The 27,437-nt window shown below is 42.5% G+C and overlaps 1 protein-coding gene across 2 annotated transcripts in view; it reads left to right on the forward strand.

The window, feature by feature from the left end:
* The first annotated feature begins 987 nt into the window (after positions 1-987).
* Positions 988-27,437, forward strand: part of LOC146856955 (FXYD domain-containing ion transport regulator 6-like) — a 287,847-nt gene continuing 261,397 nt past the window's right edge. The window contains exon 1 of one of the 2 annotated variants that reach the window (XM_085647431.1): positions 988-1,337. The gene's annotated coding sequence lies outside the window, so the exon portion shown is untranslated. The remainder of the gene's footprint in view (positions 1,338-27,437) is intronic. The other variant, XM_085647432.1, reaches the window with a different exon arrangement.

Below are 27,437 nucleotides of genomic sequence, written 5' to 3' on the forward strand. Positions count from 1 at the left end.
ATGTGATGTTAAGTTTAATGAAGTTCTGTAAAAACGTAATGAAAACATGTATTAGAACAAGCATTTCCAATGCAACAGGTCTCACATTTACGCGAGTTTGAGCTATTGGCATTGCTAATGACTGCCTTTTATTTATGTTTTGGTTTTTGAAACAACATTAAAACGCATTGTCATTTACAATGCCAATAGCTTAAATTTGCGTAAATGCGAGACCTATTGCACTGCAAATGCTTGTTATGTTGGATGTTGCGTTGAGGTTGTGTCTCAGACACAACCCCAGTCCAGACACACCAGACACTCACGTTACATGGTGGTAACTGAAGTGAGGGCCTGAGCCACAGCTCCACTTTACTGAACCAGTCACATGACCAGTGACACAGGTGGTGGATGGGTGCAGAGTCAGGCAAAGTGTACGCGGCAACCCTCTAGGAGATGGGGCTGTCCACAGAACTTGTCCTCATGGACCAAACAGTTAAATAAATTCACATTTTGAGAAAACGGCATATATATAAGCAAAAGATACAGAATGTAATAATCAAGCAATGGATGTAACTCCTGAGGCTCAAACCACTCCTTGTCTGTGACTGCAAAAGGCGTGATAATAAAATGAGTCAACACATCATATGCTCACTTAAGCGCCATTGCGCCATTTGGTATTCATTGATTTTGCAGGTACAAAAAAAATAGCCACCAACCACCCTTTTTCCACAAATATTGCTGGCTGCTGGTACATTAACGGTACGAACACGAGAACGGCGCGAAACCATTTAAGTCTGTCATGGAATCAACATACAGCTCAAAGGGCTCCGTTGTTTTAGCCCAAGGAAGTTCCACCAACCTCAAATCACAGCTGTGCAGTCTGCAAGTGTGATTAATTCCGTTAGGAATTCTGGAGAAAAAAAATCAACGCGTCTCGCGTTACACTGATGTCGCCTCTGTTTGCCCCCTCCCTACCCATGGGCAGCCTCATTTTTTTTTTCCTCGCTCCTTCGCTTCCTCCCTTCACAGCTGAGTGCAAAATTGCTCTCCCCTGAAATAATCCTGTTGCTTCTAGCAGCCTCGCTCCTGCTTTCTAGAAGACACGTCGCCACCTCTGGCAGCGAAGGCACGCCCGCCTGATTCAAAGGGAACGTGCGTCTGAGCCCACCAAGAAGCCATTAGGCAGCTGCCACTGGATGCATCTTGGCACGTACATTTCACCAGACTGCCAGGCGCACGCACATCACATACATACAAGGCGGCAGAGCGCGGGTTAGGCTTCGGGAAAAAAACCACAAAGGGGCGTGGAAAAAGGAACACTCTTCAGAGATATTCGCGGACCCTTCTTCGCAGGAACGGTAAGAGACTTGGCAAGGGGGGAATTGAACTGAAAAGGCGCAATCTCCTCAAAAGTTTTGCTACTGTGTGCTGCTATCTATGGTGGTGTCTGCTGCGATAAAGATTCTAATGCAAGGGGCGCTTTTGTGCGCGTGACAGGCGTTTCAAATTGAACATTCAGCTGCCAGCTCTAAGCCGTTGACAACGCGGAGAATAGTCTGGCGACGCTAGAGGAATATTGCATTTGAAATATTTGGGGCAGAACAGCAGAAGGGAGGAAATGGTGGGTGTGCAAGTGCAACACAGACGCCATGGCGTCCTGAAGACGCGGATTTATATATTTGTTTGTGTGCCAATTGTCAGGAATTCATTGTAAAAAGGATTGGCAGCTGAGCAGATTGATACATTATTTATGGTTGTGCTTTTGGAACAGCATTAAATCCCGTTTACTACAACACGGAATGCGCGTATAATGAAAAATGAAAACAAAGCCCTTGCTTGGGCGGGTGGTTTGCCCGTTTCTTCCTGCTTCTCTTTCCCTGTGTGCCCTAAGGATAATTATAACCTGTTGAGGACATACTTATTTTCGGAAAGATGCTACAATGCGAAGCCGCCTCTCGTTTGGAAGGGATGTCAGGGGATACTTTGCGCGTCACAATTTTCAAAGGAAGGGGTGGGGTTTTGGGAAAGAATCTAGTCTTGTGAAAAAAAGAAACTCCTTATTTTGACTGTGAAATGCAAAAATGAGTTTAAGTACCAGCTGATCTGATGTTTTAGAAAGGATGGCTTGCAATTTATGTAAAGAATTCCTAATCATGTACCAGAGTGACGCATTTATACCTATACTCAATAATATAAAAAATATTTGTTTCTATGAAGAAAGAGGTGTAATGCTTGGTATTTGGTTGAATGTTTCAGCAGTTTCAGTTCACATATTTATGCTTTATACACAAATATATACATTTGTTCCAGAAAAACACAGATTTTCAACCTTAAATAACGAGGACAGGTTTGGCACCTTGCTGTTCAGAAAGTTGACGTTTTCATTAACGTAGACTTTGAGAATAAAACAGCAGCATAGACAAGTCTATTTTTGTTGGTAGTCCTAGAACTAACTGGATCCCTGTGGTGGCTTTGGGTTTGGAATTCAAGGTAAATGAATATGTTTCAGTCCTTGCTTTTCAGTTTCGCAGTTGCCCTTTACACAATGATGTTCCATCATACCCAAAATATTTTGTAGGTGCACACGTAATGCTGGCTGAAGGGTAGGTTTACCCCTTCTCGAACCCTCATGGGTGGATTTTGTGAAACCCACATATTGTCCAAAATGTCTAAAATGCTTAATTTTCATTTAGAAAATAAAATGAAAATAAATTACATTGTCCAAAACCTGTCTCAAGAGGGCACTCCCCACCAACACAGCAGGGTCTGCCGCCGCCATTTATAACCAGTGTGTCGGCTACTATCATTATGAGCAACGTCCACCGACTTCAGTGCTAGCTGCAACCACTGTGGTTTTGGAGGGTGGTCTGCCTGGTAGAACTGACATTTCTATTTCCTTATGGCACTTGTTTATGATATATTTGTCATCTTTTGCTTGCAATACAAAAAAAAACAAAATGTATTTAAAAGCACATTTTTTAATACCAATCGCCACACCTACTGCCACTCTAGCTTCTGTGCAAATGCCTACCCAATACTTTATTGCCTGTTCTGGACAAACAATAACTAACATGTTTTGTGTTTAGGACTTACTATCAGCTTAGTTGCTGCGTAATATACACATTTTATCATCTGTGGATAGATGAAAGGCTGAATCAACCATTCCACAATGGAACATGTGACTAAGTATGAGCAACATAGCTGACAAATATGTAAAAAAAAAACAGCACATGAAATGCACATGGTGCAAATACACCTACTGTAGGATAAAGTGGATGAAAGTAATGAGCTACATCCAAGTCCGCCAAACACACCTCGCAAGAAAGTAATAAAAAAGGTGAAACTTTCTCCATTATGACAGAATACATATTGTTGAGCCTTAAGCCACATTGAGCGAAGACATCTTGAGTTGTTGCGAGGCAAGGCCGCTGAGTCACTAGATCACAGGGTCTTTTCAAGAGGACATTGGCTGATGTGAAAACAAGATGGCAAGACATGAAGCAGTGACCACATATCGCAAGAATGAAAGGGTTACAGGAAAGGCCCCATGTAGCACCAAGTACCAGCATGCAGCCTATAGAATAAACTAATGAATCAGTTAACCACAAGCAAATACATGAAGCATCTGTCATCCGTGTACTAAACAATAAGTGAAAAAACACCACAAAAACACAAAACATGGCTCGCTGCTTGCCCAAAAACTGTCCAGCAAAGTAACATTCAGAACCAGCTTGTCAAACTACACTATTAAATACCAACCAGGTGCAAATTATGAAAGAGGTAATTGTAGCACATGTCACTATGCAGGTTCGACTGATAAAACTACATATGCCAAAACAGCACTTCATTGGCCAGGTGGTCAAGCAGTTAATGCAGAACACCATATGCAATGTGATTGGTTATTGAACACCATATGCAATGTGATTGGTTATTCACTTGCCCAAAGGGCACTAGAATGGAGCTCTGGTCCTTAATAGTATGCCCTATGCTGACTGGACCGTAGCTACTAGTCTATGCATGGTTGGTGCCTCAGCTCTAACCTCGCTGAGCACTGCTATTCACTGGCAGCCTGCCATGTCAGAGACAAGCATTGAGGCTGGAGCTGCAGATACAGCTGCATATTCTGCGTACAGGGCTACACTTTAAGGGAATTCCATGGGTGGCACTGGCACTGGTTGTGAGATGGACACTGTCTGCCTTCAGTGTGGTGACTGACTGTAGCTTAGGTGCTGGAGGAACTGGCAGGCACAGATGTTATTGAGCATGTGTGCCCATTCCACCCAGTTAAATGACTGACAGTCAACAGGCAGCTGCAGTGGGTGAACCAGTGCCACTGCTCAACCCTGAGGGCACTGCTCCCCTTTACATTAAACGCGACTCACATGGTGTGTTTCCTGGTAATGCTGACCCAATGTCCGATGGCTTTTGTGCATCTGTGAAATGAAAATGAATTGCCTCCAGTTCAGTAAGTGAAACACATGCAGTGCACCAGCAGAAAGTGTTCCAGTCTCCAAAAATGAAACAGAATGTCCACTACCAGCAAACACTGGCACAAAATAAACATTGCTCAAATTAGGGGTGGGTGAAGAATTCCGCTTTGCCAGTTGAGTTCGGAGAGTTCTGCCCACACTGCACTCTACGTGGAGTTGCACAAAACTCAGCAAAGTGACGCGGAGCAGAGAATTTTTCTCCAGCGGCTCGCCAATGTTAAATTGACGAGCGCTCGTGAGAAAAAAACATGCGCTAGACCTCCCTCTGGTGAGATTTCTCAACACGGGAGGTTGCGGCAGTTCGCGATCGCTCGCGTTGCGAAACCTGTCGCTCACGTTGAGGAAGCTGTCACTCGAGCAGAATGTCTACTCGAGCAGCAGAAAACAGCAGTATCCTCAGGCACGATATCTAGTGCTGTTTGCGCTGAATTTACAGCACGGGACAAAGTCCTGGCACTAAAAACCAGTGGGAGGAGCAGGACTGAACAGACTCCGCCTCTGGAAGAACCCCACAGAGTTTTTCTGGCTCTTCGCGGAGTAGAACTCTGCAAACTCTGCCCAGGCCTAGCTCAAATACAATTTAGAAACTGGCTTACTAAATAAATCCTTTTTCCAAGGTAGTGCAGAAGTGGATGTCCATGGATGATGTCTGACAAAGGGTCTCTTAGCATCATTATTAGTCACAAAGTAAAATTAATCTTAGCATAATCTTGAAAACTAATTCAACTATACCATAATGAAAAAATGTCCTGCATATCTCCATTTGAATAAAAATAGACACCCATATCTATAAATAGTTAAAATAGTCTGAAACTGTGATAAAGCCATTGTTTTGCTCATCAGCATAAATATCACGATTTGTAGCCTACTGTCTATGGGGTCTGGGCACGGCCTGACTGGGAAGCCAAAGCAGCCCTGGCGATTTTGTTGGATGAGCCCCTGGAACGGATAGGGGGGGAGTGTAAGTGCGAAGCACTGCTGCTTTTGTTACTGGGGGGCAATATTGCAGCACTGCTGAAAAACCGGCCCCAGTAATAAAACCGGCCTCCACCGCTGCAAAACCGACCCCTCCCTTCCAGCCTCCCGGGGAAATGCCCGATGCCCGCTACGGCCAGGCCGGCCCTGAGTTTCATTTCATTGATAATTAGGATGGAGGGTAAAGTTGGACTTAAATTGAAACTTCATCCTAGACTACTAATTGAGCCAAACCCTTCTTATCACATGGAGTTTATCTGAGTCATTTCTAAAGCACAAACATATTCAGGGTGTCTTCTGCCTTGCATTTTATTTGGGATGTCTTGCAAACATTTTGGCTTATGACTATTTAAATGTGCCTTAGATAGAAGTACATTGCAATCACCTCAAATTGCTATGGCCATACTGTTGAGGGGTGCTTTTGATGTACTATTCATTGGTGTAAGCTACAGCCCAAGGATTGTTCACAGTATCATGGCAAGGTTTCACTATTTGCCAAGAAAATTCTATTGATATAACTATAAATGTATGTACAAATCACACATTCATGGCTGTTAATTTGTCACTGCACAGCCACTGTGGATGCTTTAGGCAAAGAATGGGCCTACATTTAAAAAATGATCTGTTATGTTGCATTCTATCCTAATGGCCATGCAATTAACAGATGTATAGGAATGCAAAGATTGCTTCAATGGACTATGCAGACTTTTGTTAGCATCTTTTCTGTGTGAAAATCATCAAAGTAATGTGATGTTGTATCCTGTCAAGTGCATGTCAATAAACAAAGTGTGCCATAGGCCATGCATGCAGTTTTCCATACAGGGATTTGTGATTAGTGATGATGGTCTGTTTTTGCTGAGCCAGCTGTTACATTGTTGTATATAATAACACAAAGTCAACTCTCAGCTCATGATTAGATGGCATTCTTGTCAACCTCAGTTCCCTTCTTTTGATAGGTGGCTTCCTCCAGTTGTGCGTTTGTCCGCCCCCTGAGCATAGCTTTTGCTTGGCTTGGCTATAACATTCCACTGCTGTGTCGTTGCGAGACAAAAGAGCATACAATGAGCGGTAGGGCAAGAGACAGTGAGAATGGAAATGTCTGATGAAGGAGAGAGAGAAAAGAGTAAGAGACGAAATGGAAAAAAATAGAGGGGCAGATTTACAATAAACTGACGCATCTATATAGATGTGTCCATTTTTCTGCACCTCCATTAGAAACCCTTGCTCCACCATAGATACGCCGTATTTACAATACAGCGCACTATGGTGAAAGTATTGACAGATGCGTCAGATATTCTGACGCATCTGTTGGCGTAAAGGTCACGCATTGCTGGAGTCGTGTCGCAAGCACGATGGAACTCCAGCAATAAGTGTTGCGGCCTATTCCCAATACACTGCGTCACTCCTTACACCTGCTTCAAGCAGGCGTAAGGTTTTGACAGAGTGGCATCCTAAAAGTCACGCAGTGAAATCTTGTAAATTTCACTGCGTCACTTTTACAAGGCTTTCCTGCGTGGTAACGCCTACCCTGCATACATTATACCTGACGAAGGTATAATGTCACGCAGAGCTTTACAAAGTGACGCATCTCCTTAGATGCGTCGCAAGGGACTCGTAAATCTGCCCCTTAATCTTTAAGCATGGAGGTAAAAGACGGGAGAGTCAAGAACAGAAAAATCACAATAGTGGAAAATCAGACTCAAACTAGGGGGCACATTAAGAAGGTAGAAGAGGAAGCTATATATGAAACTGATGGCAAATGGTTCCTCGCAATCTGTCACACCTGGCTTCATTAGTGTCTATTATGCCCGTTGTGCAGCCCTCGCTGCACGGTGAAACAGATTAGGGGCTTGCTAGAGAATTACAGTTGAAATCGGTAAGCACTACCCTAAAGAATAAATAAAAACATTAAAGGTTTGGCGATTGTTAAGTTACAGCAGCAGCCTCACACGTCTTGCTTTCCTGCCTCGTACCTCGTGTTTGAGATAAAACCCGAGGCAGCACGTGCGCGCGCGCCACTGAAGGGAAACGTGCCCCGCGCCAGAGGAGGGTGAATAATGGCGGGAGTGAGAGCGGCCAAGACTCTCGGTGGGTAACGGTCTTAGCGGAAAGGTTTCTGAGAGGGCGCAGCGTCGACATGTAGGTGGTTGAAGGCCCACGTGCTCTGACATAGGACAACCTCTCCCGTTCATAAGTAACACTCCAGACAGCGCACCTCCAGACAGTCCTCTGTGAAGAGGAAATCATAGGAGCCAAGCCTCTTCAGTTCTTTGCTCAGCCATGGTGATGAGATGTGCGCATGCGGCGTGATACAAGAATGAGACTGGGTAGAGTGATGTTGGCGCCTCGGTTTTGTGGAGGCAGAGGGGTCGAGAGCGGAGTCACGGACAAACATGCTTCCTGAACTGCGCTTGCCCAGGATAAAAAGACAGAATTTCAGTTTTCGGGCAGAGCTTTCTGGTTCCTCTCGCAAAGCAGCTGATACAGTCACTAGTAGTAGTCAATGTTGATATCTATCATACATTTTATTCGTGGTAACCAATTTGAAACTGGTAAAATTTACAAAATACATTTTTTTCTTTTTCAGTGTATTACAACATTTCATATTTGAATATTTGTATTCACTTGTATGGTTAACAATCAGAGAGGATGATCTAAAACCTAATCATAATTGGTTGCAGTAAAAAAACGACAGTGGCTCAGATCTAGAAAACATGCGTTAAACAACAGCAGTAATCCTTACGGATGTAAACATTAGTTACTACAAGAAACAGAGTCTGGGAGGAGTGGCCTTCCAGTGTGGAGGTGGGGTCAGTCAGAGCCTGAACTTCATTATAAGACTATCACTTTTCTATGTACTGGCCTCTGTTGATGGATGCCGAAGTCATAGGACTGGCCAGAATAGAGGTGATCAACCCGACAAGTTTGAGACTGCTGTTGGGGTCTGGACTGTCAAGGCCTGTCCTATCACTAGTGGCCAAGTGTGTGACATGGGGTCCTCCTGTGTCTCTTCAGCTGGCATTAACTCATGAGAGGCTATCAAGTAAGGGGTCCCAAATTATTTTGTTTTCTGCCATTTGATCATTCAGTTAATATATTGTTTTTTCAAATGTGGACAGCGTGATCATTGTGCTTGTCCAGTCCGTCAGAGTGGGGGCAGTTTTTTCTCAATGTCATATGATACATAACTTGGCTGTGGCTAAGAAAACACTAGCCATTTCTGACCGAGTGTGGTAATGACCACCACATCCTGCATGTGAGATCTGCCATTGGGCACACTAGGATCAAGGGAGGAGTTTGGATAGTCAAGTCAAGTCAAGTCAAGTCAGCAACATTTCTGTAGCGCAGACATATCACTCCGAAGAGTCTCATGGCGCTTGCAGCGTCTGAAAGCAAGAGAGAATGGCGGAACGGAATTACTGATCGAACAGCCAGGTCTTAAGTCTGTTTCGAAAACACCCAAGAACGGGGATGGACCGCAAGTCAGCCGGCAACTTGTTCCAGGAAAACGGAGCTAGGTATGAGAAGGATCTACCACCCTGCCTAGTGGTAAAAATTCTAAAAGGAGTGAGTAAGGATAGAGCACCATCCCAAAAGGAGGCTGTGATGTGGCAGGACCAAAGTATGTGGAGCAGGTTCCCCACCCCGTTGTTTGCATCTACAGCGTTCCGAGAAAGGGACCATCTGATCTTCATAAAGTTTATGTGATTGGTAATGCAAGTTATTTAAAATCTCAAAGAAGCTAAGTTTAAGGCGTGCTTCTCGTAGGCCTTTCACTTGGTGCTTTAAAACTGAGGACCATTTGTCATCCTCAAATTGTTTGTGGGATTTTTATGACCAAATGAGGCAGTCATTTTCTCCATAGATTTTGAGAATTGTTCCCTAACAAATTAAGGGGTATATAACAGAGATACATTTTTTTGTATGCGCCCCACAGAACTAAGTATTTGTGGATGGGGAAGAGATGGGTATTGTTGCCTGTCGTCCCAATCTCTCAGTAAGAATAGATTTCAGTTGTAGGTAGCTAATTATTAGATTCCTATGTAGTGATCCGGGAGACCAAATTCAGTTTGTAGACCCTGAAAGGTTTTTCCTCGGTCACGTGTCAAGAGTTTTTGGATTGATGCGATTTCCTTGGAGGCCCACAAGACCTATCCGAAAGTAGATCCATCGATCAGTAAATGAGCATTGTTCCAGATCGTGGCCTCGAGGTGGGAGAAGCCATTACAGGCACAAACTTTGTGTTGTGTTTTCCAGATATGTCTGGAGTTGTCTGTAATTGGGTTATTGGGGTTTTTCGACTTTTGGTCCTGCTTCTATAGAATCTGTGAGCTGGAGGCAACCATTTGTAAAAATTGCTCAGTAAGGACCCAGTCTGGAGTCTCCAGGTCATTATGAAAATGGTGTGTCAGTTGCGATATGTGATGAGCCATGTAGTTGCACTGTATGTTGGGTAGCCTAATACCTCTTGTTGCAGTGTCAGAATGTAGTTTGGACATAGCTAATCTGGGTTTTATGTTTCCCATACATAGGTTTGATTTGATTATCAATTGATAGCAGTGTTTTGCAGGGCATGGGTATGTAAGAGCATGCCAAAAACGTAGTTTAAACAGGATACCATCATCATCTTAATTGCACTCTGTCCCAGAGGGAGAGGTGAAGACTTCCCTATTTATGGAATTCCCTCTGCATCAGGTCGATATCACTAGTGACTAGAATTCCAAGATATTTAAGCTTTTCAGGTAGCCATTTGAAGGGGATACCCACCAGTGAGGACACCGTCGTCGATTGTGTCACCGGAATGGCTTCACTCTTCATCCAATTTATTTTATAACCCGAGAATGAGGAGAATCTAGTAATCGTGGCCAGTAGTGCAGGGATGGAGGTGCCCCGAGAGGACAGAGTCATCAGTATGTCATTCACGTATAACGTGATCAGTAGGAGTGTCTATCCTGAATGGCAATTGCCAGGGGTTCAGGGTAATCAAGAGCATAAAAGGAGACATGGGGAAGCCTTTCCTTGGTCCTCAGCCAATATGAATCGGATCAGAGAGGAAAACATTACAAGTAACTTGGGCCATTGGAGAGGGTGTAAAATGCACAGATCATTTTAAGGAGGTTGGCTCAAAAACCTATTTGTCATGACTGAATAAATACCCCTCTCCACTCGGTTGAATACCTTCTTCACTCCTAGGGAGATAGCCACTCTCTTGCATGAGTAAATATACGTGTGCATATTTTCTCATGAGATCATTTATAGCACAGAAGCCTGCTCGCAGTATGGATTCCAGGCATGCTTCTGTAAACTCTTGCGAATTACTGAAAGGAATACATCTGCACTAATGGAAGGACATATAAACAGGGATGCCTTTAGGTGGCTTTTTTTTGTTTAAACTAATATGCATCAAAATAATTTTCCCATTTTACTAAATGATGTTTCAAGAAAATTGTATATAAAGTTTCACATTAGTTTAGCAAAACTGTTTTCAAGTTGCAAATATTTCTGAGCATAATTTTTTGGGGGAGGAACCACCAATCTTGCATTTGTGCTTCTGCATGTTTTTGCCTATTATTGTAGCATAATACATAGCTTCAAATTGTTACATTTTATGAACGTGTCTATGCATTTCTATACTGGATCCACAGTCAGTGATGCAAGCTAAAGCTCCCAGCTCCCTGCACATCTTATTCATCTTGCTTTTGTGGTAGGCAGCCCTCTATCACGGATCCATACGGTGGTACTGTAAACTGGTAGCCAAAGAGTTTGTGCTTCAGTAGATTGAGACTGCTTGTCCGGTGGACAAAATAAACATGACATTTATTGCCCCTTGTTCCCAAAACAATATATCCTTGACGGTGGGTGATTGGAATTTCACATCTCTGGTTGTAGCCAGTCTCAGAAAAATATATACCATTTGTTTGTTTTTTGATTATAGGAATAGGTCCATAGCTAATGGTTGATGGTGATATTTTGTGAACTCCTCTAGTAATTTTTAGCATAACAATACTGCCCCAGCTTTGCTTTAATAATCATTTAGAAATACTGCAGGCAGGTCTGAATGCTTTTGAAGATTTATTTTCTTAAATTTGTTGTTTTGAGATTATATTTCAAATGGGAATACAAAATGGCTTTCCATAGTTTCTGTTCCATTCCGGGCATTGACATCAATAAAATACTGGCCACCTGTCAACCTTACTCATTTTGCTGCACTCAAACATTCCCTGCTCATTCTTTAGCAGTGCTTCTCTATGTTTCTTATTTACATCACAGCAAGAAATGAGGTCAATCACACAATCATTTGTTGTGCTGTTAATCTACTCAGTTGCACCCGAGCCTGAATTGCATTCCATTTGCCAAACCACAGGAGCATGCTGCAGGAATCAGACTTTCATTGACACACCACCGAGGACCATTCCATGTCAGGAACTAGGGTGATGATTATGCATCCTAACCTTCTTCCTGAGTCTCAGCAGCCATGAAAAATAATAGACAACTCTTCTGGACTACATTTTCCATGAGTCACAAACAGGAACCGACAAGATCCAAACCTAGATCTTCAGTCCAAAGATATAAGCCCTCAGGAAACAGCTCTTACTTTTTGTCCACTGCACAGCAGCCAGTTAAAAGGTTTCTCTTGGGGGTTTTTGTGTTTGGAACTGTGTGAACGTATTGGTTGCTTTTGCCATATGTATTCGGTGCTGTGCTAATATTTAGTGTGCAACGTCCTCTCAGTTTAGGTATCTCGCAGAGGACTGCAATGCTTCTCCTGGGGAGTCCACTCCCTGTATTAGCGACCAACGTCCTTATCTCAGATGAGTAGCAGGTCGTTGCCGTTGAGCCTTCTCTCTTCATTTCTTACTGTAAGGTTTCACCAGCATGTGCTGCCTGCAGTGGAGGAGTCCCTGCAGGGCTCTCAGCGGTGTGGTCTTCCCGTGATATTTCAGCATGTCGCGAGGTAGTGGGATGGAGTTGCTGGCTGATGTGCGGTGTGTGTTAAAGACGCCTAGCGGTGCTTCAGGAGGCTTTCCATGTTATCTTCCGTCTCATTTACCGGGGAGGAAGTGGCTTGCAGGGAAAGTTACATGTATTTGCTACAGTCTTGTGCCCCTGAGATGTATTTTTAGTCTTGACCCTCCATCACCCACTGTGACACCCTAAATGGTCTGTTGAGTCTTCCTTCACTAGTGCAAAGACTTTGTATCCAGCACCAGGTGGGTGATTGACCTTAACAGTTCCTGGGGGCAGACTTAGGGTACACCACAGTCTATGTGTAAGCCCAGAACACTATGGCAGGGTTATGGGATCAGGATCTCATTGAGGAGGTATAGGAAAGGCAATTCTTCTCCCACTGGTGAGGGTCTGTCGGGCCAATGATTCCACAGTTCAGAGAGCAGTACATACTGCATTGGAACCTCTGAGAAGAAAACTACTTTTGGCTGCTTCCCAGAATATATTCTTCACTGTGGGGGAAGAACCTGGGCCTTCTAAGAACACAAAACACCAGGACCACCTGTGCCTGTCTTGCCTGGCAAGACCAAGAGGAAGTGTGAAGCCACAGCCCCAGTAGATGCATTCATGCTGCTTAAGAATGCATTTCTAAGAAGAGTTCATATTGCCCAGAGGGCCTTTTCCTGAACAGAGAATGATACTGTCCCTGACAAGGGGGACATCCCTTCTCTGTAGATCATCCTGAGGACGGGGAACGAATAGATGGGGATCACAATGAGGACTGGGGGAAGGATGCAGCCTTAGTAGATCCCTGCAACCAGATTAGAGTGGAAAAAGGCATTGACTGCATAGAGGAGCTTAGGAGTCCCAGCCACTAAAGGACTATAAGGCATGTTGGATCCAGAGGACATTTACCATTCTTGGTTCTCTGTCAAAGAAACCAGAGTAATATGTCTGCAACATGCTGAGAAAATCTCTGCCAGTGGATGTCTGCGGTGGAGTACCCAAGAGCTTCACTGGAGGGCAAGCTTCCAGAGATTGATGGTAAAATAGCCACTTTTTTTAGCCAGAATTGAAATGCACCCAAACAATGGAATTCGCCAATTGTGGTGGGCATGCAAGTGTAAACCTCTAGTTATTTCTAGCCCACTGATAAAGATCCTAGATATGGATGAGGAGGCCAAGAAGAAGGAAATGTCATATCCCCAGCTTTCTTATTGAATTGGGCCCGCTTGTGGAATGGCAATTGGGCCCTATCCATGCAGTGGGGATGCTCCCCATTGATTAAAGTAGACCCAAGCTTAAGTAGCTGGCAATCTCAGAGAAGGAGCAAGCAGCAGAAGGCTGTCTTGTTGGACAACCTTACATTAAAGAGCTTGAGAGGTTCATCACCACCATATCATCACTTCATGAGACCCAGATGTCAATCAACACCTTTGGACAGAGGATTTTAATTGGAGCTGGTAGAGGCAGGAGGCAGTTTTAATTTGCTCTAAGTTCACTTCCTCCCAGATAGGCCAAGGGCCTCAAAGAGGCATTTAGCAAGAGGTCTAAAATACACTTGTAGGCTTGTTTCCCACAAGAGATGGCAGCCATTGTAGGAGAAGTGTATTCTGGGATGCAGCTGACGCAGAAGGAGGCTTCTCAGGTAGGAATTTCCCTTTCATATAAACCAGAAGTGAGAGGGAGACTGTGCTGTTCGCTCACAAGTGGCAAGAGATAACTGGGGAGGACGAATGGATCCTACAAGCAGTCAAGGGTATCCAGATAGAGTTTTAAGGGACTTTGAAACTCCGGCCCCTAGAGTTTTCCAGCAAGAAAGGCCCCTTAATGATAATGAAATAGAGGACTTTGTAAGTAAATGCACAGTGGTTAACTACCGATCACCCTGAATGATTCTTAATATATTTATTTTTTGGTGAAGAAGGCCACAGTCTGGTCATCAACCTTTGGAATGTAACAAATGGTTGATGTATCAATGCTTCAATATAGAAGTAGTCCACCTTCTCAAAGATGTGCCTCTGGCGACTATGTGGTCCACTTAGATCTTTGAAATGTATTTCAAGGTACCGATTTTCAGACCTTACTGATATTTGCTTCCATTCCTTTGGCAGGGACAGACTTTGATGTTAGTGGACCTTCCCTTTGGCTTTTACTTCATTTGTTTATTTTATTTCTCATTAGTATATAGCATGACTCCGCCCACCTAGGTATAGATCAAGACATCTCTTTAGTGACAGCAGGAAAATGCTAGGAAGTAAACCTGTTAACTGTAGAAAGTGACGTGCATAAAACGCGGAGTAGGGTTAGCAGAATTAAGGCATGAAGATAAGTATAGGATTACAGTCACAGTTGATAAAGAGGTGCAAAAGGAAGAGGGGAGCAATTCGTTTTTGTGTAGGGACAGACAAATAGGGGTAAGGAATTATGGATTGAGATAAAGTTTAAACAGGTAGGTTTGTACCTTTTTACAAAATTGTAGACGGTCCATTTTTGTGCAGATATTCAGATACTGAGTTCCCAAAATAAGGTGCTGTCCGGGAGAAGGCTTGGGTAGCAGCCACATGTTATCTGAACTCCTTTGTTTTGAGTCTGAAAACTTACCTACTCCTCAAGTACTGACTACCTCAAGAGATCCAGGGTACTATGGCTCATAGAGTACATAGGCGACAATTTCCTCATGGTGCAATTGGTGGTATATCTTCTTCAAGGAATGGAATTTGTCATTAACAGCCACAAGTCAAAGCTTTCTTTTGTTTAGAGAAGTTTCTGCTTGGGGTTCACAGGGACTCAGTGTCGGCCACACTGATACTCCTTCAGAAGAAAACAATGAACATATTCTCCATAAGCCGCACGCTTTGTTCCTACAAAGATTCTATCACTCTATCCATAAAAGGTTCCCTTATTAATAAACATTTGCTAGCCTATGGGTACTTGCAAACATTTTCCCAGGGCACAAAAGGTTTGGTCTGTGGTGTAACTGGGGGCTGCAGAGTGGCAGCGGTTGGTGGTTATGTAAGGTGGGCATAGTGGACCCAAATCATGTACATAATAGTGGCTGAATGTGAAACCAAAAAATCTGGGCTCAATCCTGGCTTCCCCACTTGCCCAAATTGTGTGATTCCAGGCTATTGTTTTAGTTCAAGTTCCATACTTTTTCTTCATTATCACACATCAGGACCAAGACATACATGGCTTAAGGATATGCTCTGTAGACAATCTTCTCTTGTGTTTGATTTAATAAACTATAGTGTTATCCATGTATAATTAAAACCCAGGCCACCTAGAGAGTGCACATAACAACTGACTTACCTCTTAGTTCACTATTGGCATTGTTATCAGGGTGGAGGAAACATGGATGTTAGTATATCCTTGTTTGATACATAATGACTTTTGAAAGAAACATACTTCTCAATTCCCTAATATAATCTGATGCACTATGGTGAAGCACTACTGCATATTAATGAAATACTTTTTTTGAATTTTGAACAGACTTTATCATATTTTTGCACGTTTGTTGCAAGATGTCTTTAAAAATCAGTGTTCCTAAATGTAAGTAGTGTCAGACACTCTAGTTACTTCCTTTCATAAATTTCAGTTAACTTGTAAATAAATGCTTCCCTGTTTGTTTAACCCCTTCGATGCGTGTGACGGAACGGTTCCGTCATGCACGTCGGTTGCGCTGTGCGCATGACGGAACCGCTCCGTCACGGCCCCGTCCGCGCAAGGAACCTTCAGCGCGGCACGGTAATCCGCGCCGCGGTGAAGGGGTTAACACATTTCTGAATGTTGTTGCTGAGTAGAGTAAACAGCAGCCCCGTTCTGCTGTTGACCTGGGAGCTTGTAAAGGCCAGCACATCCGCCTGCGGTCCCTGAGCTGTACTTTGCTCTAGCCAAACATGCTCTGGAAGTCTGGGATCTAATTGTTTCAAATACCCCAGACTTGCTTTCCCGATCTCAAACTTGGCCCAGACAGAGCAATAGCAATTCCTCCCGGCTACAACATAATCAAACAAGACACAATTCATAAACCTGGATGTGGAGTGGCTATCATGTCCTGCTCCTCCTTTAACTGTTCCTATATTTCATTAGGGGTCGATCATTGAATTGAATATCTTATTTTCAAAATCAACTCTGTCGATTCCCCAGACATGGGAGGACTTTGGTTTACTGTAACCAATACCCAGGAATAACTTCTGGTTCAACTTTATTGAACAGGCTTCACCTTTTGCTCGGACTTATAAATAATTCATGGTCCTTGGGGACCTCAACTTTCATCTGGAAGGCACTTCTGACCCTGACTCAACAACCTCTCAGACAACCTAAAACTGCTTGTTCTCTCCCAACACGCTGATGAGCTCCCCGTCTCGCTGGACATTTACTTGACCCTATCTTCACCAGTATCTCTCATATTAGGTAGCGAGGCTCCTACACCTTACTTCATCAAATCATTTTTTTTAACATCTTCAATATCCCCTTCTCTCAACATAACAATGCACCTGCACAGAATTTTAATACACAGCAGTGGAAACTAAATATGGTGGAGTTCCACCTCGTAATAGACAGCTGGGCTCAGTGTCACTTGGATCTCTTTGCCTTGCCATTTAATCAGTTCCGAGAGTATTTCAGCTTGAGATTGGACCAAGCAGTAAACGTGTTGGCTGTTTTTACGCAGATCTGGGGGATGGGTTGTTATTATGCAGTCCTTCTTTTATGAATCGATCAGCCTATGTGAGAAGATTGTGGATGACATCATAGTTACTCCACTTTGCACATCACAAGTTTGTTTTGTTGTTCTGCTGGAACTATCTTATTCAATCTTCCTTAACTATCCAAACATTCCAAACGGCGGTCTGTAAAGGTTGCAGCAACTGGTCCTGGTGGAATCTCTCTGTTTGATGCTGTGGAAGATTACATGAAATGCTGGGAGATTGCAATATTTTCACTCCAGCCTTCAGGCTATCCAGCAATCTTGGATGGGCACTTGCCAAAAGATACAGCTTGGGTAAGGGAAGAAGGACTGTGTTTGTGTTTTGAATGAGATCTGATCCTTTGCAGCGGATATTGTCCAAATCATTTAGTTCCTCTCAGAGCTGGTGGAGAAAGGCTTGGCCTACAGAGTGATGAATGCTTGCAAATCAGCCAGATCTTCGAGTCACGTGCCAATAAACAGTCTACTGACGAGAAAAAATCCTGTGATATATTGGTTGATACTGGGTATCCGGCTGCCAATTCTTTTGGAACCCACGTATTTTCAACTGTAGCATGTCAATGTTGTCCTGAACTACATTTTGTCTTTGCCTGACAATGAGTACCTTTCTAGGAAGGAACTCTCAACGTAGATGGCAATGCTACTGTGCTTGCTGTCATGCAGAAGTGGATCTGATGTGTGACCCCTGAATTTGTAGGGAAGGATGTTCACCACAGAAGGGGTGACTTTTACTGTTGGTAGAGAACAAATTACAATACTCAAATTAACTCCAGCTTTTCAAATGCGCCCAGGTTATGTGTGGTGAGATGCCTTAAGTCCTACAAGAATATGACAAGTGAGTTTAGGCCACTGGGCATGCAACAACACCGATTTCCATTAGTAAATTATTTAGTGTGATGGATTAAGGCAGAGGCTGGCATCAATACAAATTTTGGGTGCCCATTCCGTGAAGCAGGGTAAGGCAGTTAGCCATGGCAGGTGCCTTGAAGATATTATAAATGCAGCTTTCAGTAAGTTTTACTTCACACCAGTGATGGGGCAGCCTCATGGGTGGTCAGCATATTTTAAATATCCATACTCCTCGCCTCCAGTCCTGATATAGAGTGTAAAATGTCCTTGCTATTTTGAAACAAAGTTTCATTTAATGGAGACAAGTATAATCCCTCCCGGATGTAACCATTCAGTTTCAGTTCCCACCCTTGAAGTTACTATGTAAAAATAAAAGACAGACTGAGTATAAGTAGTTTCTATTTCGTTGTGATGAAAATAAAGAAACACAACGAAAGAGCAACATTTATTGTTAAGTGGATTGTAGTTCTACTTATGTTTTTTATTACACAATTGAAATGTACTCTAATGTTAATGATTGATATTAATTGGAGATTGCTTAATTGACTTTACAATGATGCTATTTGTTCTTGTTAGGAACAGATTAAAAGCAGGATGACAATGAAGGAAAAATGATGCGAAAGGGCAATGAACTAGCAAGAAGAAAGAGGAAGTTGTGTTTCTTCTGAGGACTTCTCTCTTTTGACTGCCTATAGCGTTGCTTCCTGTGTGGGTCTCTTGGGAGGTCCAGTCCAGAAGAGCTATTGATTGTTTTCCATGACTGCTGTGAACAAAGAAGGTTAAGATGCACAATCCCCTTCTCTGTGCCTTTAATAGAAGTGAAACTTTCCTTGGGCTAGAAAAGTTCGCATTCTCCACTGCGCGAGCATCAGCTCACATGTTGGGTGCTGCAACTTTTGTGTGCACCAAAGGTGTTCATCACACCACCAGTAGTGCACAAGTTGCACCAAACAGACCTCTCCTCGCGTTTTTGTAAGACCCCAGCTCAACTGTTCACCAGCAGCAGGACAGTTTTCCTTCTCAGCCTCCTTCATATCCTCCTTTCCGACAGTCCCTCATCTTTCTAGAATGCCAGCTACATTCTGTACCACCTCAAGCTCATAGAAAGATAAGGACAAGCGGCGACTTTAGAGGAAAGGTGTGTGCTGAGTTAGCCTTTACCAGCATGAAGCAGCCTGCTCTGCTCTGACTCTTACAAAGGCATGTTTCGCTTTATGCAAGTAGTCAAGATTATCTGGATGCACTAGTTAGAATAAAACGCAAACATTCTCTTTTGTTAATGCTGGTAATGGATGAGGAATTTTGTGTAATCGTATACCCAGGTTTCACATTTTTTTATTGTCATTTTGGGGTAAATGAGACCGAATTTCAAAAGCTACTAATTCCCAAACCGACATAAAATATATTTTGCCATTTAGTTACAAGACCTGCACAGGTCCCACAAATCCCACGTAATTCCTCAATCAGACCCAGAGGTTAAATGCTTAAGTGTGGTCCAGTGCCATCTCTAAGACTGGCACTTAAACAAGGATTTGACAGTTCACCCAAACTTCATAATGGCTTCCTAACACATCGATGCCTAGCGGAATGCAAGGTATCATAAAGCTTACAGGTGGATGAGACTTAATAACTACGGGTGATATTTCCCGCTTCACCTTCTGTATCTATTCCTCTCTGAAAGCACTTTGAAATGGACGAAAAATGTAGCAAAAATTACAGTTTTACAAATTTTCCAACAGCATTGCAAATTTCATGATTCAGGACCAAATGGAGGGGAGAGACTCGGGGGCTGCAGATTTAATATTGCACTCAGTATCCATTTTCTAATTCAGAATGCTGGAAGAGGTGTGGTTGTGTGACCTAGCTGAAGACTTTGAAGAGGTTCAGCATATTCTATGATCCTGGGCAAATGACTTTATCACCCGGTGCTCTTATTTGTCCAAAATTGGATGTGTTTTGAGGCAATACATTTGGCAATTTTCACTATAAAAAATGATATTAGATTGAATTACTCATCTGGGAGAGTACCTAGAACTCCATAGCTCACTTTTGCAACGTACTGCCGAATTAAAACGAGTATCCAGGCACTCATTTGTAAAATTATTTTTTATGTTATCTTAAACCTCAATTTTTGTTTTTATTTTAACACTCATACAGATCAAGACTTTGCCAAAAATCTTGATTTACAGATAACTGGCATAATAGTAAAATATTTTGCAAAATATCAAAAACAGAATAAAAAGGATGAGTAAAACACAAATGTCTACTATTGATGCCAATATAACTTCTATGACGATGTAGGAATTTCTTTTTACGTCTGCACGGAAGAGAGACAGTTTCAAAGCCATTAGATTTGGCTTTTGTTTAATGGTAAAGTTTAACTGAAGTTCTCTAAACACCGAGTATATGTAGGGCATGGCAAGCAGCAGTATTATCTTTCCTCACACTACAAATATAGTTCGGATAGCAGCAGTGCAGGTATGAACAGTGTGAGCTGCTCAGACATACAGGGCTGGTCTACATAGCAACAGTTCAGGTTTTACACACACACACACAAAAGTGATACAATATTCAGTACCAGTGCAACCCTTCTGCACATACCTAGAATGTTTACAGCACGCACAGAAGCAGTGCAGAGTTCATTGACGTTCATGTAACACGTACAACACAAGCACCAGGAATGTATTCTTCCTGCATATACTCAACATTTACAGCAGAGCAAGCTTTCCTTGTTCTTCAAGTCTTGCAGTTGGATGAGCTCAAAAGGGAGTTTGTGTTTCAATTGTGCACTGCACTGTAACCCACTTCAGTGAGATTTCAGTATTGTTTTTAGTTTTAGATGATGCAACTGGAATATTGTGCCCTGTTTTGAAGGCCTCATCTGGAGTGCTGTGTCCAGTTCTGGTGGCTACCTCTGGAAAGTTGTGCCAAATTCTCTGGGTCACCCCTAGCATATTGCATCTACCTCTGTGGGAAAGACCTAGCACACACAGTGTGTCAAGTTTAGGGCTTCTTTCTAACATATTGTGGCCACAAGGCTAAATGTGGTCACAGGTGGAAACCTACGCAGAGGACAAAGAAGTGTTCATTTGTAGAGGGGTTCAATTTCCCCCTGTCCTCACTTCTCTGCTATGGAGGACTCCACAGGAGAGTTATTTTTTTAAAGTAACCTGTCATCCAGGTAGTGTGCCTGGAAACGAGCGCCTGGCACAGCTTTCCAGGCCTACCACCAGGGATGTTAGTGAATAGTAAAAAAACTGAAAAGTACACTCAGGTGAAGCTGTAAATCTCTGCCGGTACTTATCTGTTTATTTTGATAAATATGGCTCATTGTATCTAGTTTTGGAGATCACACCAGGATTATTGTGTTCAGTGTTGAAGGAGTGTTTCGTTGTTTTTGGAGTGTGCCTCTGGCCCATTATCTCCGGTTCTGGGAGCTACCTATGACATGTTGTGAACAATTTTGGATTCCATATCTGGAGTGTTGTTCCTAGTTCTTTCATTTGAACGTATTTAGCTTGCAGTACGTTACATAGTCCAATGTAACGTAGTCCTGTTGAAGTGCAAATCACCTTCAGGATTGTATGAATTGCGCAGAAAGTTGTTCACTCAGGTCTACCATGTTTTCTGCAAGAAAGTATGCCCACTTGGGGGTCAAAGAATTACAAGGGTGAACAAATGAAAAAGCCTCACCAAAGAAGAGGAAACTTCCCAGCAGGTCTTGTTCCCTGAACTTCATTTAGGGGTCACAGGGGCCCCAGATGCGACCCTTGGCTTGCCCCTTGCTATCCCTGGCACTGCTTTTGCGACCCCATGCCCCAGACGAGGCAAAATCAGTCCCTGGAGCACAGGGGCAGGTCTTCCTAATGGACGCTGGTTGGCGCTCCACTTGCCTGGTTTCGGTCAACTTTTTAATTATACAAATAGTGAATAATAATATTCATTATTAGTGTAATAAAAAATGGAGTACATTAGCTGGATAATGACCCTATCTGGAAGCTAAGGTAAGTAAAAAATGCTGTTAAATGTAAATTGTATACTTTTTTGCGGATGAGAGTGTGTAAATGTGTTACTATGTGTAAGCATGTGTGCGTGAGTCAAAGTAGAGGTCAAATGGCGTGCACAGTTAGTTCCGCTACCCCTGACATTTTGGTGAATTGACGTCCATGCCTTCTCGTGCCTCACAAGCAAACTCTTGAACCAAAGCCAAATTCCTGAAGGCATAACACCGATTACTAATCTGACCTTTTATAAAAATTCCAAAACTCACCTCTTCAACCTCTACCTTCCACAGTTTTGCCCCTAGTGCCAAGCCAAGAATGATCTGTATATTGTGCCTGTTATATGACCGATATAGGATGTCATGGTGTTTCTGAGCGTGTTGTATGTACAGCAAACCACTGCGCTGGCAGCGAGGAAAGCTCTAGAAACAAGCAAGGTTAGCAGTTTACTTGTACTCTGAACTCCCTCTTGGTAATCGCAATGAGCAGCAGTGAAGTAAGAGCCCCACACGATATTGGCTGTTAACAAATAAAAGGTTATATGCCAACATTGGATATGACTTTTTAATACTATACCAAACACAACCTGTCTACAGGATCATTCTAACACTTTGACTGTATTCAGCGAAATCCCCAGAACTGTAACGGGGGCCTAGATTTTGAATGAGCTACGGAAGCAATGCTCAATTTGAGCCAGTGGTTGTAGGTGGAGGCCAGAGGCTCTCATTTTTTAGGACCCACACTTTTGTTCCTCATAAGTCTTTGACCCAGAGCAAGAAAGGGAGAAACAGACAAAGGGGAAAGAAATAGAAAGAGAAAGACGAAAAAACTGTGACAGAGAAAGACGAAAAAACTGTGACAGAGAAAGAAAGCAGGGATGAAAAAGAACATGAAAGAGTGAAACAAAGGGACTGGGAGTGTCTGGTGGTGGATGAAAGAGGCATGAGTTGCTGGTGGGGACTGAGGGAGGGGGAGGGACTTTATATTTTTCATGGTGGTTAGAGGTAGGTCTTAGTTGGGGAGATTTTTGGTTTATTTGACGCACAGCTCTGGAACGATTTGTATTTCCTTGTACTATGCACTGTGTAATTGGTGGGGGGGTGTTGATTGCTCCTCAGGGATTATGCTGATAAATATTGTGTGCGGATTTGTGGATGTTTGTATAAAAACTCAATAAAGTGCGTTTAAAAAAAAAAAAAAAAGAGGTATGAGTTGGAGTCAAGACTACACAGCCTTTGTATTCAGCACCCCTGACATTCGATAGCACCGGTCGCAAGGTTCTGAATAAATCTTTGGACCCTGGCACTTATTCTTTTACAAAGTAAGCACTGCTCACAACCCAGCAAATGGCAGAACTGCTTTACAAATGTTGCCACATCAACTTTTTTTAATCTATAAGAACAGTTTCAACATTTTAAGCATGATGTTGAGTCAGTGAGTAACATGTGCCATTCTGCATGGTCCAAATTTATTTTAAGCATTCTATTGCTGTGGGTGACACTGCGAAATGCACAAAAGTGAACAAGAAACTCTTAACATGTCCTCATGGTGTGTATACATGCATCGCAATGCTATATCAGTGAAATTATTGGTTAGAACATTCTGCCATTTGCCAAGTTGACTGGACAACTTTGTTAGTGTATTATTCAGCTTATTTACTATTTGCACCACTTTCCAAAGTCTAAGTAATCCAAACAGATTGCAAAATTGATTTAAATTAAATCAATATGGACGTGTTGCTTGTCAATGTTCCTTTTATTTTATTGTTAGTTTCAGTTCGGCCTCATCTGCAACTGTGTCATTTGAAGCTGAAAATAAGTTGCATGAATTGACCTTAACATTCTATTATGAGTAGTCAAAAGCGTATTATTTCCCCAGAAGCGCCTGTGATGCATAACATATATGTTTTGTTTCTATTTGCAAATCTTGGACCGTGTCTTGTTTACGTCAGATTGTTCGCTAAACAAAGCTAATTGAAAAAAAAACGCGATGACCTATATGTTGCTAAAATGTGGCGGGTGATATGCAGCAGGAAACGTGGTCGAGCCCTACACAGGGTTAGTGCGCTCTTAAATCACTAGTTGGATAGTAGAGCGTTAGAAAGAGCTGCATTTTATCCCCGTGGATGGCAATCCTAAAACTCAGGTTTCGCTACATCCTCCACAGAAATCTTGATTTCAGAGGTCTTCATGCTTTATGCTTGTGGTCATCTAGCACACACGATTTAGTCCCCAAGGCCTACCTGGCCCCGTCACTCTCTTTGGAATTATTATGTACTTTTTATAAGTTGTCAGTAAAATCATTAAACAAGCAATAACAAAGTACAAAGAACGGGATAAGGAATATAGATTGCATTTAGTTTCTTAATGTATTATTCTTTGTGGGTTATGTAGAGTGGTGCAAGTATATTGATACTTCTCCAAGGAGTTAGCAAAGGGAGGATGGGGTGACAGGCTAGAGGAGGCGGAATGTATGGTAATAGCTTGATGTAGGAGTTTAGAACTAGTCCTTATGTTTGGTGGAAGAGGTGTGTTTGCAATTTTTTATTGCTCATTACAAGTCAACAATGCATATCCTAAAACCCTCATTTACTACCAAGTCATATAATATCAGGAATATTTTCCAGAATGTTCAAAAGCAGACATGAACATATAAGACAGTATCCATACTTATTATTGATTTATATTATTGAGTGACAATCTGCTATTAAGGCAGAGGAGGCTTAGGATGAGCATTCTTGAAAATGCCAATTAACTTTTCAAGCTGTGACATGCAAAATAATAGGTCACCATTATCTTTTTTTTTAATGGTTTATTTTAATGGTGTACTGTAACATTTTACAAACTACCTCAGGATGCCCCCTTACATCACACACTGGCAGATGCAAAGGATAGGCAGGACATAGACCATACATTAACTAACTGAGACATGGCTTTGAGTTGGGCTTAGGAAAAATTTGAATGTTTGAAAAAATAGTTTGGAGCCTGCCTCGGTTAAAAAATAGTGCAGGGGGAATCTGGTAAATTATGAACCCTATTGAGCTCTATGAAGCTCACAGAAAACAACTCTGGCCACCCCTTGTCCCCAGGCACTGACAGACTTGCAAACGTGGTGTCAGATCCTCCCACTCAAGAAAAAGTCAGAGAGCCTATTTGATTCCTAGAGATAAAACGTGCTCTTCCCCGTTCCCTCCCCAGACTGTAAATTGCAGGTGGAAGATATTGGAGTTGATCTGAACATGTTTGGGTAGCTCATCTAGTGGCCTTTTCCTCACTATTATATCACCCTTGTCCTAATTAGCTATTAGTGTCCCCATAAAATGTACATTTGCAAACTCTTCAAGTGCACCCAGCTCTGAATAATCTCAATTACTCTTTCACGTGTCACATAGACTGCTGCTGAATCCCTAACAAAGGTCCGCCACTAAACAATAGCCCACCTACACTCAAACAATAGAAACATTGTCACTGACCTCGTTCTTTCCTCTAAAAGGTGGCGCACTGTCAGTGTGCCTCATGATGGCAACCTTCTGGAGGGGAGCAAGGGGGTCCTATGGAGCCCCCAGACATCCCCTTGCAGGCAGGTGCAGTCTCTCACGCCACACTCAAACAGGGGGATCCCTCCCTCTTAAAAGTGCAGACTGGTTGCACAGTAAAACATGCAGTGGCTGCTTCAAAGCCGCTCCATTTTTCAATTGAATGCGCTGCTCCCAGGACAGCACAATTTTGCGGCTGCCCTGGGGGGCAACGCATACAATGTAATAGGGCTCACTTTCCGTGTTTGTGCCCGGCACACATGTTTTAAAGTCTGCCGTGGAGTAAACAGGAAAAGTGCACCCTATATGTGATAGGGCCCCTGTTGCTCTATCTATAGAGGAGTGGCTAAAAGGCTTCTAAAATCGGCATGGCTCACTCCTACTCAATAAGCTATCATTTCATTCTTTGCAGGCTAGTTGGTTCCAATTTGAAGCTAGTCAGTGCTATGTCCCTTAGAAGGATAGTGGCAGAAAGAATTCAAGATTGTGAGGAATTCAACCACTAGTGGATATCCCTGAGGAATAAAGCTGTCCCTCTAGGACTATGACCCCTTAGTATTTCCCTTAGGTTTTATTCTTTTCATTTGTACTCGTAGATAGGATGGAACAAGAATGAGGGGTGTCAGGGTAATTGTGGAATAGCAGAGACCATACTAGATTACTGGAGAATTAGTCACTTGAAATACAAGATATCAGGCAGCGATTTGCACAGTCCAGCTGAACTTGGTGGGTTTGGGGATGCAGAGAAAGTTAGCTGCTTTCAAATGAAGTATGTTTTTTAGGGCTGAATTTGGCACTACAATATTCAGTTTTGGTTCCAATGAGTTCTTTATGGACAGTTCTGGTTTCGTGGAATTTAGTGAATGCAGGCAATGGTGTGGATATGTTGTACATTGTTTCTGCTTGCTTATAACGCCAGAGAGCTGTGGTTAGAACCCAGAGGTGGTAGTGTTATCCAACTGTAAGTGCCAAATGGAGGCTGTTTTGTGGCGGTGAAGCATAGAAGACTGCAATCACAAGCACCGAAACCAGCTTTCTTAGATCCCATGTGAGAAGAGGCATCTTAAAAGAAAACTTAACAAAATGAAATCAATGCAGAAAAAAAGACACTTGGATGCTTTCCATGAGAAGCAACTAAATAAACAGCCCTTTGATGAGAAGCCCTGGCGAAGTGAGATCTGACACTGCTGGTGGCAGGCCAGAAGGCATAGAGGCTACAGAGGAGACTTTGATGTTGTCCTGAAGAAACCTGTTTTTGAAATATATTTTCACATTAACTTGTTTACAAATACTTACATAATATCAAAGGAAATTTTGACACAAGAACGGTATTAACCTGTGGACAAACAGTACTCTGTCACCAAAATTGGCGTGTGGGGACATTTTAGTTCATTATGACACATTTGAGGCCATATTACTCAAAGAGCCCCGGGGGCGCATAGGGCGTTTTATATTTGTGTATTTGTTTTCTAACAATGTACCTACAAATGTCAGGATGTCAATATACATCGATTGCCAACTGTTGTAAAACTAACATATAAGGAAAGGAAAACTGTCAATAAACATATCACTGAAAGGATTATTAAAACAGTTAACATTTTTATGATAATCTAATATGTAGTCTTGTTTTATTATGGTAATGAAAATGAAAAATTATTACACACAAAATGCATACTCTGCAAAAAAAAGTAAAGTATTCCAATAGTTTAAAAGCATATACTCATCTGCTGACCACTGTATTAAGCAAGAGCTGTTCTGACCACATAGGTAAAATGTACAGAATCCAACAGAACTAAAAGAGAGAGAGAAAGGATACACTATTTTAAGCCACAGTGTTGTTCACTATGGGATTCTATTTAAAAATTATTTGTAACTTAAATGTACATCATATTCATATCGAATACATTAATAAGCAGTGTATGATGGAGCTGTTATTCAAGAGAGAAATC

The sequence above is a fragment of the Triturus cristatus genome, chromosome 3_2, assembly GCF_964204655.1.
Source record: "Triturus cristatus chromosome 3_2, aTriCri1.1, whole genome shotgun sequence".
Lineage (NCBI taxonomy): Eukaryota > Metazoa > Chordata > Amphibia > Caudata > Salamandridae > Triturus > Triturus cristatus.